The following is a 6316-nucleotide window of genomic DNA, read 5'->3' as shown; positions in this document are numbered from 1 at the left end:
CGATAAATGTCTAACCCACATACTGTATACTTTTCACTAATAATAAAATAAAATTTTTAAAAAGGAATAACTTTTAGAAAACATAGAATGTCAAAACAGACGAGAAAAGAAAGACAATCAGATCATTTAAATGGAAGTAACGCACAAAATGGTCAAAGGTATTCACTAAAAAAAATAACAGGCAGAGAGTTTCACGAATTCTGCCAAAACTTAAAAAAAAAAAAAGCTAAGTCCAAATGTATTCGAATTGTTCTTGGACATAGAAAAAGAAAACTGAACTTCGAAAAATTTTTATGAAGTAAATATAATATTGATTCCAAAATCTGAGAAAGACAACAAATCATCTTATTTTAAATGTTAATGCAAAAATTTCAACATTAGCTCCAGAATCCGACATCAGGTTAATGAACAAATACAAGATGATCAAGCATGTTTTCTCTCCGAAAGAAAAAGATAATTAAATATGAGTTCAATGGTAGGCTTATATTTTCTCAAATTATGGATCTAAGTGGAAAAATTTAATGATCATCTCTATAGACAGTGAAAAGGGCATAATCCAGAATTCCAACATCATTCTTTATCAAAAAAAAAAGTCGATAAAATAAAACAGAAGGACATTCCTCTTGATAAAATATAATAAGCTTAGTCTAAATATTATTGGTGACCAAAAAGAAACATCCGCCCCGGCCAGCCCTGCTATATCACATTTTACTGGCAGTATTAGCCAATTCAATTATGTAAGAGAAAAGATGCACAAAACGTTGGAAAGTGAAGGTAAAATCATCCTTATAAGATACACAGCGAAGTGAGAGAGAACTTAGTGCCATAGAAATCGCATCATTAACATTCAGAAATCATAGAGCTTTCTAAGACGTAAAATAGCATCTTAGAAAAAACACCGGCTGAAACGATCGTAGAATGTGACCGAAAAGGTAAAATACCTAGGGACGCCCAGGAGATGCGCACGCCTATTAGAAAGAAACTTTAACACGCCCACGAGGGACATGAAAGTCTTGAGCGAATGGAAACACACCTTGTGTTCGAGGCCGGGAAGACTCAGGGTGATGCAGATGTCAGTCCACCCTGTGTTGTTTGCAAATTTTACGATTCACTAAAGCGCCAGCTTTGTCCGAGAGAAGGAGTTAGAGTATGGACGAGCTGATTCGGATGGGAAAAGAAACAGAACAGCCAGGAAAAATTCTGAACCAGAGTAACGGAGGAGTCCAGGCCGTATCGGATATTAATATATATTACGAAGCTGCAGACATGGGAGCAAAGTTGGACTTGCTCGCGAAGAGATCGATTCATAGAAGTAAACAGAACATTGAGATAGAGACCCAAGATGAAAGGGGATTTAGAACATGCTAACGGTGGCACCGGAAATAATAGCCTGGTAAGTCGCATCGTGGGCAAAGGGCGAGTCTGGTACGCACAGAGCTCTCGGGCACCGATGTGGAAAACAAGAAACGCAAAACCCAGTGAATGCCTCGTCAACATTTTTAAGCGGATTCGGCCTCGTGCACGAAAAGACAATGCAAATTAAAATTCCTCTCGGGAAACCAGACCTCAGACTCACTCACAAATCTCAGCACCAACGGGCACTCCACACACTGTCGTGCCACGTGTTCAAAGGCCACTCCCAGCCTCTGAAATGCCCTTTGCTCCCCGCCCTCTCTCTGTGCCCCATTTGCCTGCAAGGCTAAAACCCAAAGACAGGAGCCTCTGGCACGCCCACCTGTCCGAGCATTCTGCGAAGGGACCAGATAATACCTCCGCCCTTCCTTGTTACGTGGCGTTGTGATGGCTTCCATGAGGCTCTCTATTTAATCGTGTTTTCAGCCCCCTGCTTTGCCCCGTGGCGGGGGGCTTCATGAAACACCCGAACCGTGTCGCTCTGTGGATCTCTACCTCCCAGAGTCCCGTCCCTAAATAGCTTTCTCTTTCGTTCTCACCTCTGCTGTCAACCCTTCAAAACGAGAAACTGACGGGCACTATAATTTTGTCTGCCGTCAGCACCTTTCATGTCAAGGCGTGATCTCGTCATCAGACGGGTAGCTGTCTCTCCCATTACAGCCCGTTCTTGGCTCTGAAGGCCCTGTGCTGGCTTTTCCTGGCCCCCCTGTAATCTTCCCAGACTTGTCCCCAAGGCAGATGTCACTTCCCTATTGGGGACGTGGACTCTGCTTGGAGGCATGCCCGCCCCCTCAAAAAGCGTGGGGACACCTCCAGGGCCTCAGTCAGCTCTCTCTTGAATGCCTCGTTGGCGTTCGAGCTGGGCAAAAGGTGACCCGTCCCTTCACACTGCCCTCAATTAATCGGACCCCAGCATAAGGCTTTGTTCCATTTGTATAGCTTGGTTTCCCATGGGGCCTTGGTTTGAGACGGCCCTTGTTTTTTTTTTTCTAAGGTCGTAGAGTTTTGCCTAGAGCCCCGGGAATCTGAGCTGCAACCCCGTAAGCTGCAACGAATCCTTTCCCACCTAGAAGATGCCACCCGCCTATTTCGACACGCAAAGACCTTGCTGAGCGACCCTTGAGAAGAGAGTTCGGGTAAGACCAGCGCCGAAGGCACCCAGACCTCAGAACTCCTGCGTCCTCAAGTCATTTTTTAAATGGCGTGAGTCGCACCTCCCATGTTAAGAACTGACATCCACCGGTCGAATAATCCTACCCAGAGCGGCCCCTTTGTGAGAGAAGGGAGGTTTTTAACTTAACCATTTTCCCCCTTAAATCCTTTTACAGTTTGCATCACCTCTGAGCTCCAAATTAGACCTCGTACATCGTCATCCGTTATGAGCGCCTTCAGCTTCCTCTCGGTCAGAGTCCGTCCTCTGCTGATTTTTAGCCACTGGATGATAAGAGGCAGCGTTATTTTACCATCCTGAAAATTTTCTTTTGATGAGGGTGTCATCAATACAATGGATGACAAAATGGCCTAAGGGGACTTTCGTAGGTCTTACGCCTTGTCCATCTGAGTTCTGTGTAATTATCCTCTCTGGGTGTAACGCTGACTCAGGTGGACAAAGGTACAAATGGAAGCCATCTGACTCTGAGACGCCTTTTTGCTCGGACCGTGTTGGGGCCATGCATGTGTTAGTGAAATCAGTCATTTATTTAGTGCTGTGGACAACGTCAGTTTTCCCTTCCGATTGCTTTATGTAATAACAGATCATCTATTATAAGCCTCTGTCACCCTCACACTTTTGGACTTGCAAATTGCACGATCGTAGAGTCCTATAAATGACTCTTGTCTCTTCCGAACCATTGGCGATTTTCGGATTTGCAAATCTCTGTGGCTAGCGCTAGCAATTAACTATATACTTAGCGCTGGGTAGTTTGTCTTTTATCTTTGTTTATAGTCATAAGGGTATTGAATTTGTTTTCATGCAATTCCAATGGGTTTTCTCCGGAAAAAAAATATATATATGTATATCTACTTGGAGTTTGTATTTAAGTATCATAGGTCGGAGTGTTGTAAAGAGATGTATATTATCAATGGCTTAAGTCACGTAAAAGTTGACGTCTGTGGTGCAGAGGATATAGACACTCTGATTGTCACGACTCAGAGAGAAAATGCAGGGCAAAGGACGAGAATGAAAAAAAAAATCTTTGTAATGACCAGAGCTGCTGAACGGAGCACGGAGCCGTGAAAGCACAGAGCTCGGGAACACGGAGACATCCTGACACTGAGCCGAGGCCGGACGGCCACCGGCGAGTGTGCAAGAGACTTTTTCCATCGGGCGGGAGACCAGGCGAGACCTGTGAAGTCCTTTCCAACTGAGAGTCTGTGAAGGCCTCGTTCCCCTTGTCCAAACAAAATACCTCACGGGGTTTTCCTTGTTCTCGGTTCATCTTGCCAATCAAAGCAAAGGGCGATGGGCATGATCCAAAAATTCTCGCGACTGACTTCGAATGTCACGCCGCTTTCTTGCTGCAAAACCTGAGCGTTCACGTTGTTCACAAAACCTGAGCGTGCGACCTTCCAAGCACAGTCCGCACTCAGTGTCGGTTACAACGGCCGAGGAGGGAGGGGTGAGCTTCTTCGCGGGGAGCCCTCTGGGGTCCGAAATGACCTAGAGAAGCGAAGCCCCAAATTCTGACTTTCGTCAGGAGCGTCGGGAACTAAGCAACAATTTGGGCCAGTGGGAAGAAAGAGCATCATGTTTTCGCTTTTCGTCCGTCAGCCTCTGAGCTTCCGTTCAGACCGCGTGGCTGACCACCGCACAGGCCCGCTCTTCCCCCTTATCCTATACCTTAATGTGGCACAAGTAACAAATGGCTTTTCTACAGTTAATCGAGAGTCACACACGAGCCGACTCCTGTCCCCCAGCAGGGTCAGCCACGCAGACGACACCCGGGTAACTGTTTCTAGAGAGGAACAGCGTTCCCTTGAATCCCAGGCTCTCACGACACCGTCGTGTGGGTGTCGCTTTTCCTTAGGGAGACCGGTTCCCTGCAAAAAATGTCCCATCTACGGCTTTCGTTTGCTCAAAGACCTACGAGTATCATGCTGAGTTTTCTAGAACTTAATGCTACTCGCGTAACTTTTCACTGGATACGTATAACCTTGTCCACGTTTGCCCAGCCGGGCTCGTCCTCAGGGCGTATATGAAAACACCTGTCACCCGCCATGCAGTCCCTGTCCCTTGACACGATGACTCACCTTTCTTCCACTCGCTATACACTTCCTGTCACCTTCATCCTCAGCAGAACCTTGTATCCCAAACTATGTTTACATCGGTGTCCCTCAAACCTGTCACCACTGACACGTGCAGCCAGATAACCCTTTGTCATCGGGGACTGAGCTATGCATTGCAGGGGGTTGCCAGCATCTCTGGCCTCCTGCTACGAGATGTCCCCCTGCCACACTGAGTCTCTTGATATTGTCAAGCATCCCTCGGGGAGAGGAACAAAATCACTCACTCACATGCACACACACACACACACGCGCGCAGCACCGACACCCATCAACAAAGACAAAAGGGCTCCTCAGGTCCCTTCTCCAGTGTCATTTTGGGACAAAGTGTCATCCAGGCCCATGAGCAGCTCAGGCACCGGTGTGGAGCTGCCGGCAGGATGCGGCTCAGAGGATTGGCAATGCTCGGGGAATGCTGACCTGCTTCCCGAAGAGTCGGGGTCCCCCAGGCACGCCCCTGAACAGAAAGGCTTTGCATTTGGAGGTGCCGATGTGGGAGAGGCAACCGGGGTAGCAAAGAGGAGGTGGGGTTCGCGTTCCAGGCGGGCTGAGGGTGCAGATGCAGGAGCTGCGGGCTAAGGCAGGATGGGCCAGCCAAGGACAGAACAGCCAGGCACATGACACCCAGGCATGAAACAGAGTCACCTTCGCGGGAGCATGCGCGCTGAGTCACAAACAGGGTTTGAGGTTCCGCAGGCCAGAGGGCAGTGAGCTGGCACGCAGTATCAAAGGCATGTGATGCTCGGCTGTGGACAGTGACGGACATCTGGCGATGTTCACCTCTTCTGGAGACACAGAGGTCGGGCCGCAGCAGGAAGGGGCCGGTGGACGTGAGCTGGATCTTGGCCTGGGCGTTGGTTATAGAGGTGCAGACGGACACCTCCTGAGTGGCCTTCCCTGTAAGTTATCACTCAGAGTGAAAAGATTCAAGATGCTTCCACATAATATAAGATGCTGACAATGACGACGACACAGGAAGTCTGCCACGTTCAAGAAATCTCTTCTTTTCTGGCCTGGAAAAGGGCACAGCTGTCCATTTGTTCTGCAGGTGCCAGAGAGCATTACTGGTCGTCTCCAGAGAGCATCCGGGTACGCTTCCCACTCTGCGAGGTGACGTTTTGTGAGGTGGGGCGATTCTTGCAGCCTTGTCTGCAGATGAGACACTCGTAAAGGTAAGACAGGGACCCAGCAAGTCACCGCCAGCAGCTTGAGCACAAAGCCTCTGCGGACGGCCGCAGCTGAAGGTTCTGTCCTATAGAGAACACATCCTTAGGGGATCACCGATCCTTGCCCCTGAGGACCAAAGAATGATGGCCTCGAAAGGTCGCCCATGAGTCACCCAGCTTTGGCCCCTTGATGGGACTGGCGAAGTAGCCTGCATTTTCTCTCCTTGTCAGACAGAGCCAAGGGGACTAATCAGTGCATCTGGCGCTGGCTACTCAAAATCCCTCGGCTGGGACAGGACAGAGGTGCCTGGTCATCAGTCCTGTGGTTTAGTCTTCTAACTGGACACAGAGCCAAGAAAACAGAGGGCAATCTCGGTTCCTGCCTCGGGTTGATTTCGAGTCTGAAATGATGTGCAGAAGAGACGGAGGGGCCGGCTGTGGGTGCCAGCGTCTCC

Source organism: Pteropus vampyrus, unplaced genomic scaffold (genome assembly GCF_000151845.1).
Source record: "Pteropus vampyrus isolate Shadow unplaced genomic scaffold, Pvam_2.0 Scaffold491, whole genome shotgun sequence".
Taxonomy (NCBI): Eukaryota; Metazoa; Chordata; class Mammalia; order Chiroptera; family Pteropodidae; genus Pteropus; species Pteropus vampyrus.
The sequence above is the reverse complement of the archived record's forward strand: the minus strand, read 5'-3'. Positions refer to the sequence as shown.